At 53.1% G+C, this 15,819-nt stretch overlaps 1 protein-coding gene across 2 annotated transcripts in view; it reads right to left on the reverse strand.

Annotated features, from left to right (window-relative positions):
• The window catches only part of DNMBP (dynamin binding protein), a 75,798-nt gene extending 64,832 nt beyond the window's left edge, over positions 1–10,966 (reverse strand). For both annotated transcript variants that reach the window (XM_054033830.1, XM_054033829.1), the window contains exon 1: positions 10,888–10,966. The gene's annotated coding sequence lies outside the window, so the exon portion shown is untranslated. The remainder of the gene's footprint in view (positions 1–10,887) is intronic.
• Between the last annotated feature and the right edge of the window lie 4,853 nt (positions 10,967–15,819).

The following is a 15,819-nucleotide window of genomic DNA, read 5'->3' on the forward strand; positions in this document are numbered from 1 at the left end:
CCTTCCCTGACGGATCAAGGGACACGCCCCACCCATGTACTTATTCGCGACACTGATACTGACTTGGACTCCTTATTCATTCCATGGGTGGCGTACCCAAGCCCACTTATCCACTGACACTTTAAAAACTCTTGCACCCCAATCTGGGTCTATGCCAGTTACGTGATATGTATGTATCTTCTCACCCTTGCAAACGATACCTGTAACCCCCCATAACCCAAGCCTGACCCCAGATGTACAATACCTTCCCTCTTAACTCGTGTCTATTTCATTTTAAACATTCACTTTAATAAAATTTATATTATACCCGTGAGCAAAAAGCATTTATAATTTTGCTCAAATACATTTTAAAGTGACACAATCACTAGAAATGTAGGAAATAACTAGTTAAGGCAACATTAACTTCCAAGCCAAGCATAAGGCAGCAAGTGTACTCTCACACATCATCTTCACTACAAAGTCCTTTCACAGAGCCACCCACAGTGTACACATCCCAGTCACATACGGAACTCTGAGCTCAGCACAATGAGGTCACACAGCCAGGCTGCCCACAGCAGCTCTCCAGGCCCCGTGCTCAGCCAGACTCACTAGTTTCATGCCTCCCACATCTCCCCACTCCCTTAACCCCTGCCAAAGTTTTAAACAACTTAGTTTTATCAATGTCTATTTTTATTAATATTTAACTATTAAAAATAAACATTAATTCCAGTGAATGGAGGATCACAGAGGCATGTGGGGAGAGAAGCTGTAGTCAGGAACCAGGGAAGCCATGTCAAAGCCCAGAAGTAGCTAACAGGCCTGGGTAGTTCCTCTGGCTTTTCTTTGGTGATATTCATTCAGTTATAACAAACAGAACTGTGCTGCCCACAGCAAATCTTGATGGTCTGTATAAAAACAATCACTTTCTGTTACTGCCCTTCCCTGGCTTTGGTCTGTCTCTAAACTTTGAGCTTCTCAAGGCAGGGACTCTCATTCCTTCTTGAATATCTGGAAAGCACATGGCACATCGGGGTGCTCTGACGAACAAATGAATAAATACATAACAGGGAATAACACCTTGTAGGCTAAACATAATTGCATATTTTAAACAGTGGCCTCTCGCAGAGACATGTGAGGGAGAAAGACACATACATAAAAGTTTGCAATTTGTGGGGACCCTGGTATTTTAGTTTGGGGGGGAGGGAGAAATTGAGGCTGTTGGGGGAAAATCTTAGAGAAAAGTATTTCTAAGTGTTTCCTCTGAGAGAGTGAGCAAATATTTTACCATAACAATATTACAGAAAATCCAACTACCCCTGAAGAGCCATGTGCTAGATCTGGAGACCCAATTCAATCATTAACATGTGAGAGATACAGAGGGATCTGAGCCAAACTTCAGAGACAGACCTGTCCTCGCTTACCGACAACCCCCCAACCTAAAGCAAATACTCACCAGCAACCACACATCACTGAACAAAACCACTGACCAAGGAACCTATCCTTGTAACAAAGCCCGATGCCAACTCTGTCCACATATCTATTCAAGTGACATCATCATAGGACCTAATCACATCAGCCATACCATCAGGGGCTCATTCACCTGCACATCTACCAATGTGATATATGCCATCGTGTGCCAGCAATGCCCCTCTGCCATGTACATTGGCCAAACCGGACAGTCTCTATGCAAAAGAATTAATGGACACAAATCTGACATCAGGAATCATAATACTCAAAAACCAGTGGGAGAACACTTTAACCTGTCTGGCCATTCAATGACAGACCTGCGGGTGGCTATCTTACAACAGAAAAACTTCAAAAACAGACTCCAATGACAAGTTTCAGAGTAACAGCCGTGTTAGTCTGTATCCGCAAAAAGAAGAACAGGAGTACTTGTGGCACCTTAGAGACTAACAAATTTATTAGAGCATAAGCTTTCGTGGACTACAGCCCATATGCATCCGAAGAAGTGGGCTGTAGACTCCAATGAGAGACTGCTGAGCTGGAATTGATATGCAAACTAGACACAATCAACTCAGGATTGAATAAGGACTGGGAATGGCTGAGCCATTACAAACATTGAATCTATCTCCCCTTGTAAGTATTCTCACACTTCTTATCAAACTGTCTGCACTGGGCTATCTTGATTATCACTTCAAAAATATTTTTTCTCTTACTTAATTGGCCTCTCAGAGTTGGTAAGACAACTCCCACCTGTTCATGCTCTCTGTATGTGTGTATATATATATCCTCAATATTTATTCCACTCTATATGCAGCCGAAGAAGTGGGCTGTAGTCCACGAAAGCTTATGCTCTAATAAATTTGTTAGTCTCTAAGGTGCCACAAGTACTCCTGTTCTTTTTGCAAACTTCAGAGAGAAATCTTCACCCAACCTTTGCTACAGAGCTGTAAACTATCCCTAGCTGCCCTTCAGCATGATGGTTAATGCTACTTGTTTCAACAGTAACCTGCAAAGGAAAAAAACTGAGCTTGTGCCATTTTTTCCCCTTTATGATAGAGACAGGGGCCCGAAAAGGTTCTGTAAAAATAAATACAATCAAATTCTGCTTGTTTTTCCAGTACTTAAGGTCCTGTCAAGGCTAGAGAATTCTGTGGTGACAGAGTAGCTTGCGTACATGATGACATCACAAAGCAACAGAGAAAAACTGTGCTGAAAGAGAAGATTTCTAATATAGGTGTTTTTTGTTGTTTTTGTTAGTTTTATTTTACCTGATCTATTAAGGCACAAAGAGCTCAACAAAATACCTCTGAGGCCTCCCACTGGTCCTCCAACAAAGCCATATTTCTTTATATTCATAATATTTCTAAGGTTAAAAAAAGCTGGAAACAAATAAATGAGAACAAAACCCCTTTGGGCTGCTCCCTCCATCACACAAGAGCCCAAGCCCAATCCTTTCAAATCCCGTTGTAGGCCACCTGTAATTAAACTGCAAACAGGCTCCCTTTTGTAAACTATTTCAGAAGCGGGTTTATAGGAGAGATTTTAATTTGGAGACAAAAAGATCTTGGAAGGTTACAAGGCGCACTGGAGACAAAAAATGAGACAACTGCGGTTGGTGACATTGGTAGAACAGAGCGGTGTGGGAAGGGGACACTGACAGAAGCCAGCTCAGAGATGTAGGCAGTTTCTGCACTGAAAGTGCAGACAGGAAGTTGAAATGTGATGCACAGCACAATGGGAGGCAGGGAAATGAGTAAGGAGGAGTAGATGGGGTGAGATTGTGCTGTATGGTACAAAATGACTGTATTTGGGAGAGTTGTGTAGGGCAGACACTATCTCTCCTGTCTCTGTCAGAGGTAAAGACAGAGACTGTAACAGAAGTCAAGGAGAGAGAGGCAGTGGCAAGTGGGGGGCAGGAGAGAGGTCCTTTTCAGAAGAAATTTGAAATCCATGGAAACATGGCAAATCTCACGTGACAGGTGTCAGTCACATCACTCAATGAATGACTGGAAGGCACTTAGATACTATGAAGAGGAGGACAGGATAGGAACTAGAACTAGAAAAGAGTAGAGTGAGGCAGCTCTAGATGTCAGGAGCAGCAGAGGAGAAGGTGCTTGCACAAGGAGAGGCTAGAGCATGTGAAGGATAATGCATCAGCTTTGGCATCACTCTGTCAGACACGCTGTAGCAGGGAGAGGTGGTGCAGGAGGTGCCTGCTGCCATTGTTCGGATTGCAGATGTCGTAAGGCAACCCCTCAGGAGCTGATCAAGGTGGCACCTTTTGCCGCTCAGCTCAGATCATCTACGAAGTAAGATGCCTCTGTCCCTCACTATGCCTGGCTTCCCTACGAAACAGAGGAGATTCAGTAGAATGAGAACATGAGCTGAGATACACCCACAGGGTGAAGCCTGCACCAGGCCTCTCACCTGGAGGAGGTCTGCCCATTTGTACCCGCCTCCCCAACACCAACAAGGCCTCAGCCCTCCAGGAGGATGCACACAGCACCAACCCCACCTTTGAACTCTGAGGCCTCAGGTTTAGCGTTTCTGCTTGGTAGAGATGGCAGGCCCAAAACTACTGACAAGCAAAACAATATTGTTCAATGTTTGTATCACAGCAGCACCCAGAGGCCCCAGCATTGCCCCTGGGTTTATACAGTTAGGAGCCGCTGTGCTGCCCTCCTGTCTCTCCCTGGAGTTATTTTCTCTCATGAGCTATTAGGTCAATACCAAGTGCCACAAATTACAGGTCCCTCCTGCTGGTTTACCCCAGAACAGCTCTCTGGCCATTGGAACTCAGATCACATGGGTATGTCCACATAGCCCATGGCAGCAAATCCCTGAGCCCCAGCTGCCAGGCTCACACTAGGGCACTAAAAACAGCTGTGCAGACTGCGCCCACACCGTTTCCTAGGCGACATCTACATAGCTAGCCCAAGCCTGGCTCCACACTTGCTGCCACTCGCTGTGTGGACATGTCCCCAGAGGATCGAAATCCCTAGGCCAGATGGCCCTCTGCCAAGAGTGCTCTGTACAGGAATGATAAAGGCGGTCTCTGCAGCATTAATGGCTTTCCCTGACAGCTGGGCCATAGGCCCATAGTGTTTACAAGGCAGGATGTATGCTGCCGATGGAGTAACAGTGACAATACTGCCTAAAGCAGCAGTCACAGACTTGGACATTGCTCAGCCCAGTCTCCCTTAATTGTGGGCACAACTGAGGTCATTTATACGTGTATGTCTCTGGGCAGCAAGTTGTGGGTGCAGAGAGGCCAGATTTTAAAATCAGGCCTATACTGTTAGCCCTACAAACAGAGTGTTCCTCTCAGTGTCCTACCTGTTCGACAGCTTTACTACTTCTGACACTGTCACCACATCAACGATGTTCCCCAGACCCCCAGATTTTACTCTGCCAGACCTACCAGTAGCACAGGCAGATCTGGCACAGCGCATCATTAAATCAGAGCTTCCATGTACCTGTAATCCCAATTCCAGTCTTCCTAACAAATGAAGATGGGAATTAACTGTGCTGTTAGCATGCCAGGCCCTCTGGGAGCAGTAGCCATGAGGCACTTGCAAGGTGACATCCTGGCCCCACTGAAGTCAATTGAAATTTTGCCACTGATTTCAACAGAGCCAGGATTTCACCCAGAAGCTGCAGCTGTGTGACTCACACCATCATACTAAACCCCCAAGTATAATCTCTGCATGCCTCAGCTTCACTCACCCTTGCTTCTGGACCCATATCACAGATGTAATAGTGATTACATAATAGCTCAGTAATAGTGCTCACAGTGCAATTAAATGTAACATCCTGGTATGGGGGGATACCACCCAAACCCACACCACGGTAACATTGCACTTTAAAAAGGGGAACTACCAAGGCCAGCTCCAGGCACCAGCTTGTCAAGCAGGTGCTTGGGGCGGCCGCTCCGGAGAGGGGCGGCACGTCCAGGTATTTGGTGGCAATTCGGCGGACGGTCCCCCACTCCGCCTCGGAGCGAAGGACCTCCCGCCAAATTGCCGCCGCAGATCGCGATCGCGGCTTTCTCTTTTTTTTTTTTTTTTGGCTGCTTGGGGTAGCCAAAACCCGGGAGCCGGCCCTCGGAACTACACAAAACTGAGGATGCTTGTTAGATGGAAATTAAAAAGAGCGGTGACATGGGTCAAATGCCAGCAATCATGGGGACTATTTAAAAACACCATAATAGAGGCTCAACTTAAATGTATACCCCAAATCAGAAAAACAGCAAGAGAACCAAAGAAGTGCCACCATGGCTAAACAACAAAGTAAAAGAAGCAATGAGAGGCAAAAAGGCATCTTTTAAAAAGTAGAAGTTAAATCCTAGTGAGGAAAATAGAAACTCTGGCAAGTGAAGTGTAAAAATATAATTAGGAAGGCCAAAAAAGAATTTTGAAGAACAGTTAACCAAAGACTCAAAAAGTAATAGCAAAAAACCATTTAAGTACATCAGAAGTAGGAAGCCTGCTAAACAACCAGGAGGGCCACTGGACGATCAAGATGCTAAAGAAGCACTCAAGGACAATAAGACCATTGTGGAGAAACTAAATTAATTCTTTGCATCGGTCTTCACGGCTGAGAACGTGAGGGGGATTCCCAAACCTGAGCCATTCTTTTTAGGTGACAAATCTGAGGAACTGTCCCAGATTGAGGTGTCTTTAGAGGAGGTTTTGGAATAAATTGATAAACAGTAATAAGTCACCAGGACCAGATGGCATTCACCAAAGAGTTCTGAAGGAACTCAGATGTGAAATTGCAGAACTACTAACTGTGGTATGTAACCTATCATTTAAATCCGCTTCTGTACCAGATGACGGAGGATAGCTAATGTGATGCCAATATTTTAAAAAGGCTCCAGTGATAATCCTGGCAATTACAGGCCAGTAAACCTAACTTCAGTACTGGACAAACTGGCTGAAACTGTAGTAAAGAACAGAATTATCAGACACATAGATGAACACCATATGTTGGGGAAGAGTCAACATGGTTTTTGTAAAGGGAAATCATGCCTCACCAATCTATTAGAATTCTTTGAGGGGGTCAACAAGCATGTGGACAAGGGGAATCCAGTGGATATAATGGACTTAGACTTTCAGGAAGCCTTTGACAAGGTCCCTCACCAAAGGCTTTTAAGCAAAGTAAGCAGACTTGGGATAAGAGGGAAGGTCCTCTGAGGGATCAGTAACTGGTTAAAAGATAGGAAACAAAGGGTAGGAATAAACATGAGTTTTCAGAATGGAGAGAGGTAAATAGTGATGACCCCCAGGAGCCTGTACTGGGACTAGTACCATTCAACATATTCATAAATGACCTGGAAAAAGGGGTAAACAGTGAGTTGGCATAATTTGCAGATAATACAAAACTACTCAAGATAGTTAAGTCCAAAGCAGACTGCGAAGAGTTACAAAGGGATCTCACAAAACTGGGTGACTGAGCAACAAAATGGCAAATGAAATTCAGTGTTGATAAATGCAAAGTAATGCACACTGGAAAACATAATCCCAACTATACAAATAAAATGATGGGGTCTAAATTAGCTGTTACCACTCAAGAAAGAGATCTTGGAGTCATTGTGGATAATTCTCTGAAAACATCCACTCAATTTGCAGCGGCAGTCAAAAAAGCGAACAGAATGTTGGGAATCATTCAGAAAGGGATAGACAGTAAGACAGAAAATATCACGTTGCCTCTATATAAATCCATGGTATGCCCACACCTTGATTACTGCGTGCAGATCTGGTCACCCCGGTCTCAAAAAAAGATATATTAGAATTGGAAAAGGTTCAGAGAAGGGCAACAAAGATGATCAAGAGCATGGAATGGCTTTTAAAGGAGGAGAGACTAAAAAGATTAGGCCTATTCACCTTAGAAAAGAGACAACTGAAGGGGGACCAGGTCTCTAAAATCATGACTGGTGTGGAAAAAGTGACTAGAGATGTGTTATTTACCCATAGGAACATAAGAACGGCCAGACTGGGTCAGACCAAAGGTCCATCTAGCCCAGCGTCCTGTCTTCTGACAGTGGCCAATGCCAGGTGCCCCAGAGGGAATGAACAGAACAGGGAATCATCAAGTGATCCATCCTCTGTCACCCATTCCCAGCTTCTGGCAAACAGAGGCTAGGGACACCATCCCTGCCCATCCTGGTTAACAGCCATTGATGGACCTATCCTCCATGAATGTATCTAGTTCTTTTTTTAACCTATTGTAGTCTTGACCCTTTCCCAAAATACAAAAACCAGAGGTCACCCAATGAAATTAATGGGCAGCAGATTTAATACAAACAAGAGAAAATACTTTTTCACACAATGCATAGTTAACATGTGAAACTCATTGCCATGGGATGATGTGATGGTCAAAAGTATAACTGGGTTCAAAAAGGAATTAGATTAGTTCCTGGAGGATAGGTCCTTCAGTGGCTGTTAGCCAAGACAGTCAGGGACGCAACCCCATGCTTGAGGTGAAACCTGACTGTCAGAAGCTAGGAGCGGGTGGATCACTCCAGTTGCCCTGTTCTTTACACTCCCCCTGAAGCCCTGGCATTGGCCACTGTCAGAAGACAGGACACTGGGCTAGATGGACTATTGGTCTGACCCAGTGTGGCTGCTCTTATGCAGCAGTGAGTCAACAGGATGCTCCAATCACTGTTATTTTTATAAAAAGCAACATAGGGTCCTGTGGCACCTTTAAGACTAACAGAAGTATGGGGAGCATAAGCTTCCGTGGGTAAGAACCTCACTTCTTCAGATGCAAGTAATGGAAATTTCCAGGGGCAGATATAAATCAGTATGGAGATAACGAGGTTAGTTCAATCAGGGAGGGTGAGGTGCTCTGCTAGCAGTTGAGGTGTGAACACCAAGGGAGGAGAAACTGCTTCTGTAGTTGGATAGTCATTCACAGTCTTTGTTTAATCCTGATCTGATGGTATCAAACTTGCAAATGAACTGGAGCTCAGCAGTTTCTCTTTGGAGTCTGGTCCTGAAGTTTTTTGGCTGTAAGATGGCTACCTTAACATCTGCTATTGTGTGGCCAGGGAGGTTGAAGTGTTCTCCTACAGGTTTTTGTATATTGCCATTCCTGATATCTGACTTGTGTCCATTTATCCTCTTGCGTAGTGACTGTCCAGTTTGGCCAATGTTCATAGCAGAGGGGCATTGCTGGCACATGATGGCATATATAACATTGGTGGACGTGCAGGTGAATGAGCCGGTAATGTTGTAGCTGATCTGGTTAGGTCCTGTGATGGTGTTGCTGGTGTAGATATGTGGGCAGAGTTGGCATCGAGGTTTGTTGCATGGGTTGGTTCCTGAGTTAGAGTTGTTATGGTGCGGTGCGTGGTTGCTGGTGAGAATATGCTTAAGGTTGGCGGGTTGTCTGTGGGCGAGGACTGGCCTGCCTCCCAAGGTCTGTGAAAGTGAGGGATCATTGTCCAGGATGGGTTGTAGATCACTGATGATGCGTTGGAGAGATTTAAGCTGAGGACTGTAGGTGATGGCCAGTGGAGTTCTGTTGGTTTCTTTTTTGGGCCTGTCTTGTAGCAGGAGGCTTCTGGGTACACGTCTGGCTCTGTTGATTTGTTTCTCTATTTCCTTGTGTGGGTATCGTAGTTTTGAGAATGCTTGGTGAAGATCTTGTAGGTGTTGGTCTCTGTCTGAGGGGTTGGAGCAGATGCGGTTGTACCTCAGCGCTTGGCTGTAGACGATGGATCGTGTGGTGTGTCGGCCTCTGGAAATTTCCATTACTTGCATCTGAAGAAGTGAGGTTCTTACCCACGAAAGCTTATGCTCCCAATACTTCTGTTAGTCTTAAAGGTGCCACAGGACCCTCTGTTGCTTTTTACAGATTCAGACTAACACGGCTACCCCTCTGATACTTGTTATTTTTATGAACATGATGGAAGCAGCAGCATCCTCTGCAGTCCTACATGTAACGCACAGCACTGCACTACAGTGCTATCCCCAGGGCCGATCACATCTGACACAGTCCACTCTTGCTGCAGCTTTTCTCACAACCCAACGCACTATGCTACCCTAGCTAACCCCAAACACAGTGAGAGCCCCTGTCCTGGGCAACAGCTGGGCGCAGTTCCCCAACAACTTTCCCGGGGGCCAGACCTTTCACACTTTGGCAAAACACAGTTTTCAGGCCAATCAAGTTTTCTTGAGAACTGGAAGGAGGGTTACACCATGGTGGGGGTAACAGGCAGACAGTGGGTGGGGTGGGACAGGAGGGTGGGGGCAGAGAAAGCAGACAGATGGGGGAGCAGGTGCGTGAGGGGCGGGACGCAGGGGAGATGGAGTGTTGTGAGGAGGAGGGGATTTCATGGGCATGTTGGCGGGGGATGGGGAGTAATGGGGGGCTATAAAGGGGTTTGGGGGCGAGGGGGGTGCTAGGAGGAATGGGGGGCTCAGAGCACGAGGGGTGACAAGGTAGGGAGTGTTTGGGGCCATGAGGGGGCTCAGGGCGCAAAGGGTGTGGGGGATGGGGAGCAATGGGGGGCCATGAGGGGGGTTCAGGGCGTGAGGGGGGTCGGCGCGGGGACTGCCGGGAGGGATGAGGGTGTCGGCGGGAATGGGGAGCAATGGGGGGCCGTGAGGGGGTTTCGGGAGGGATGAGAGGCAATGGGGGGCCGTGAGGGGGTTTCGGGAGGGATGAGGGTATCGGCGGGGATGAGAGGCAATGGGGGGCCGTGAGGGGGTTTCGGGAGGGATGAGGGTATCGGCGGGGATGGGAGGCAATGGGGGGCCGTGAGGGGGTTTCGGGAGGGATGAGGGTATCGGCGGGGATGGGAGGCAATGGCGGGCCGTGAGGGGGCTCAGGGCGCAAAGGGTGTGGGGGATGGGGAGCAATGGGGGGCCATGAGGGGGGTTCAGGGCGTGAGGGGGGTCGGCGCGGGGACTGCCGGGAGGGATGAGGGTGTCGGCGGGAATGGGGAGCAATGGGGGGCCGTGAGGGGGTTTCGGGAGGGATGAGAGGCAATGGGGGGCCGTGAGGGGGTTTCGGGAGGGACGGGAGGCAATGGGGGGCCGTGAGGGGGTTTCGGGAGGGATGAGGGTATCGGCGGGGATGGGAGGCAATGGGGGGCCATGAGGGGGTTTCGGGAGGGACGGGAGGCAATGGGGGGCCGTGAGGGGGTTTCGGGAGGGATGAGGGTATCGGCGGGGATGGGAGGCAATGGGGGGCCGTGAGGGGGTTTCGGGAGGGATGAGGGTGTCGGCGGGAATGGGGAGCAATGGGGGACCATGAAGGGGGTTCAGGGGGCGCCGGGAGGGATGACGGTGTCGGCGGGAATGGGGGTCCATGAGGGGGTCTCTGGGCGCCCGCTCTGCGGGAGCGGCTGAGACCCGGCGGCCCCAGGCCGGAGGCCAGTCTCTCCCCCGGGTAGCTGCTCCCGGCCCGGCCCGGCCCGGCCCCCGTTCCTACCTGCTCCCCGGGCCGGGCCGGCCCCGCGCGGCCCCTGCGGCCCCTCCACGTCCCGCTGCCACGGCCGCCTCCGCCCCCGGCCCGGAGCCCCGCCCGGCCGAGTCACCGGCCCCGCCCCGCCCGGGAGAGCCGGGACTCGGGGCGGCCCCGCTCGGAGCCGGGGCCCGCGGGCTCTGGGGGGCGCTGGGCTAGACCGGAACGGGCCCTTCTGGCCGCCCCCACACGGCCCTGCGCGGCCCCCCGGGACTCCGGGCACCGACGGGAAGGACACGCTGCATGGGCACGGGGACACCGGGCAACGCACAGAGCCGTGGGGACATGACACCCCCGCACAGACCCAGGGACAGGGGACACCCCACAGGGACACTGACACCCCCGGACAGACCCAGGGACACGGGACACCCCCTCCCCAAGAGACGGGGGACACCCCACAGGGACACGGACACCCCCACACAGACCCGGGGACAGGGACACCCCCTCCCCAAGAGACGGGGGACACCCCACAGGGACACTGACACCCCCGTACAGACCCAGGGACACGGGACACCCCCTCCCCAAGAGACGGGGGACACCCCGCCGGGACACGGACACCCCCGGACAGACCCAGGGACACGGGACACCCCCTCCCCAAGAGACGGGGGACACCCCACAGGGACACGGACACCCCCACACGGACCCAGAGACAGGGACACTCCCTCCCCAAGAGACGGGGGACATCCCGCCGGGACACGGACACCCCTGCACAGACCCAGAGACAGGGACACTCCCTCCCCAAGAGACGGGGGACATCCCGCCGGGACACGGACACCCCCGCACAGACCCAGAGATAGGGACACCCCCTCCCCAAGAGACGGGGACACCCCCGCACAGACCCAGAGACAGGGACACCCCCTCCCCAAGAGACAGGGGACACCCTGCCGGGACACGGACACCCCACACCGGGACACGGGACACCCCCTTCCCAAGAGACAGAGGACACCCCGCCGGGACACGGAAACCCCGCACAGACCCAGAGACAGGGACACGGGACACCCCGCCGGGACACAGACAACCCCGCACAGACCCAGAGACAGGGACACGGGACACACCCGCCCCAAGAGACAGGGGACACCCCACAGGGACACTGACACCCCCGCACAGACCCAGGGACAGGGGACACCCCCTCCCCAAGAGACGGGGGACACCCCACAGGGACACTGACACCCCCGGACAGACCCAGGTACACGGGACACCCCCTCCCCAAGAGACGGGGGATACCCAACAGAGACACGGACACCCCCGCACAGACCCGGGGACAGGGACACCCCCTCCCCAAGAGACGGGGGACACCCTGCCGGGACACGGACACCCCACACCGGGACACGGGACACCCCCTTCCCAAGAGACAGAGGACACCCCCTTCCCAAGAGACGGGGGACACCCCACAGGGACACTGACACCCCCGGACAGACCCAGGTACACGGGACACCCCCTCCCCAAGAGACGGGGGATACCCAACAGAGACACGGACACCCCCGCACAGACCCGGGGACAGGGACACCCCCTCCCCAAGAGACGGGGGACACCCCACAGGGACACTGACACCCCCGCACAGACCCAGGGACAGGGGACACCCCCTCCCCAAGAGACGGGGGACACCCCACAGGGACACTGACACCCCCGGACAGACCCAGGTACACGGGACACCCCCTCCCCAAGAGACGGGGGATACCCAACAGAGACACGGACACCCCCGCACAGACCCGGGGACAGGGACACCCCCTCCCCAAGAGACGGGGGACACCCCACAGGGACACTGACACCCCCGTACAGACCCAGGGACACGGGACACCCCCTCCCCAAGAGACGGGGGACACCCCGCCGGGACACGGACACCCCCGGACAGACCCAGGGACACGGGACACCCCCTCCCCAAGAGACGGGGGACACCCCACAGGGACACGGACACCCCCACACGGACCCAGAGACAGGGACACTCCCTCCCCAAGAGACGGGGGACATCCCGCCGGGACACGGACACCCCTGCACAGACCCAGAGACAGGGACACTCCCTCCCCAAGAGACGGGGGACATCCCGCCGGGACACGGACACCCCCGCACAGACCCAGAGATAGGGACACCCCCTCCCCAAGAGACGGGGACACCCCCGCACAGACCCAGAGACAGGGACACCCCCTCCCCAAGAGACAGGGGACACCCTGCCGGGACACGGACACCCCACACCGGGACACGGGACACCCCCTTCCCAAGAGACAGAGGACACCCCGCCGGGACATGGAAACCCCGCACAGACCCAGAGACAGGGACACGGGACACCCCCTCCCCAAGAGACGGGGGATACCCAACAGAGACACGGACACCCCCGCACAGACCCGGGGACAGGGACACCCCCTCCCCAAGAGACGGGGGACACCCCACAGGGACACTGACACCCCCGTACAGACCCAGGGACACGGGACACCCCCTCCCCAAGAGACGGGGGACACCCCGCCGGGACACGGACACCCCCGGACAGACCCAGGGACACGGGACACCCCCTCCCCAAGAGACGGGGGACACCCCACAGGGACACGGACACCCCCACACGAACCCAGAGACAGGGACACCCCCTCCCCAAGAGACGGGGGACACCCCACAGGGACACGGACACCCCTGCACAGACCCAGAGACAGGGACACTCCCTCCCCAAGAGACGGGGGACATCCCGCCGGGACACGGACACCCCCGCACAGACCCAGAGATAGGGACACCCCCTCCCCAAGAGACGGGGACACCCCCGCACAGACCCAGAGACAGGGACACCCCCTCCCCAAGAGACAGGGGACACCCTGCCGGGACACGGACACCCCACACCGGGACACGGGACACCCCCTTCCCAAGAGACAGAGGACACCCCGCCGGGACACGGAAACCCCGCACAGACCCAGAGACAGGGACACGGGACACCCCGCCGGGACACAGACAACCCCGCACAGACCCAGAGACAGGGACACGGGACACACCCGCCCCAAGAGACAGGGGACACCCCACAGGGACACTGACACAGGGCACCCCACACAGAAACGGGGCCACCCCACCGGAAGGGGACAGACATAAACCCTGCGTAGAACCCCACCCCTCCTCCCCCACCAGGACACAGGGACACTGACACAGACAAGGGACATCCCACACAGATACAGGGACATAGATATCGCACACAGCACAGGGACATCTCACATGGACAAAGGGACCCTGATGCAGACCCCTCTGTGGAGACAGCACATCCCGCACAGACATGGTGACATCCCTCATGGACATGGGGACACACTGCAGGGACACTGACAAATCCCACAGGCATGGACACAGGACACCCTGCACAGACACAGAGACATGGGACACCCCACATGGATATGGGGACACGGAGACACAGGACACCATGCAGGGACACAGACACTGACTAACCCCCCGTGTGTGGACATAGGTTGCCCTGTACAGACACAGGGACACCCTACACAGACCTGGGGACATAGACATGGGGACGCCCCTTGGACACAGGCATACCCTGCATAGTCATGGGGACATGGACATGGGTACCACCCATGGGCATGGAGACAGAGACACAGGACACTGCACATCCAGCATGGGACACCCCACATGGACATGGGGACATATGGCATAAAACACCCAGCATGGGGACAAGGACATGGGACACCCCGCATGGACACGGGGATGCTGACAAAGGGACACCCTGCACGGACACAAAGAAGTGGGCACAACCCCCTCCCCACACACACACGGATACAGGGACACCCCTCATAGACATGGTCACAGGACAGCCTGCCTGAACACAGGACGCTCTGCACAGATACAGGGACATGGACCCAGACATAGGGACACCTCACAGAGTCACACCACTCACAGACATGGATGCACAACACATTACATGGCCATGGGACACAGAAGTGACACCCTACACAGGACACCCTACACAGGCTCATGACATGCAGCCCCCTGCATGGGGATGGCATGGGGCACAAACTTACATCCCCCTCTCCTCCCACCACCACAAGGACACACACCACATAGGCAGGGGAACACTGAGCCTCTGTCACCATACAGCTGACACAGTGCCAGACAGGCACATGGACACAAACATCCACCATGCACCTGACATGGGGGAACCGATCCTTATGGTGATCCTTAGGGGAAAGGTGGGTGCACCCTGGCTCCAGCAGTGTTGCAAGCTTGTGGGGGAATGTGTTTCACTCACATGCTTTGTTGTGGGCTGCACTTGGCTTTGTCCCATCTACCTTGGTAGTGGAGCTGGTCCCAGACCTAGCACAGATGACCCATTGCAGCAACAGGTCATGGCCTGGCACAGACCAGTGTGAGACTCACCCCCTTGACCCGCCAGGCCTCTCACTCCTGCGATCAATCTTGGCTCCTTTTAAATTGAACCTTTGGCTTCAGGAGCAACAGCTGCCCAGCCCTGCTGTTTTGTTTCAGTTCGGTAACATCCCCACCCTCTGGCTGAGTGCTGCCCCTGCGTAGCTGAGAGGGATCCCAGAACTCAGCATTCCACACTATTCCCTTCCCCTGGCAGTTGCTACAATTAAACACCCAGGGCTGGCCTGTGTCATCTGACACAGGCTTGCAGGGCTGTAAAATTCCAGGTAGACGTTCAGGCTTGGGCTGGCGCCCCAGCTCTGACAGGCTATGAGGAGGGAGGATGCCAGAGCCTGGGTTCTCACCCACAGAAGTTGGTCCAATAAAGACATTATCTGAAGGAATGTTCAGCTATGTGGCAGGTGGCCACCGATTTGTTACACTATATAACAATACGGAAAATACAAAGAATAAGGGAGATAAAAATGGGCTGTATGTGCAGACAGCACATCGTAGCAAACAGTACCAATGGATACATATACACAAACACCAAACTCTGTATCCACT

Source organism: Malaclemys terrapin, chromosome 7 (assembly GCF_027887155.1).
Source record: "Malaclemys terrapin pileata isolate rMalTer1 chromosome 7, rMalTer1.hap1, whole genome shotgun sequence".
In the NCBI taxonomy this organism is placed as follows: domain Eukaryota; kingdom Metazoa; phylum Chordata; order Testudines; family Emydidae; genus Malaclemys; species Malaclemys terrapin.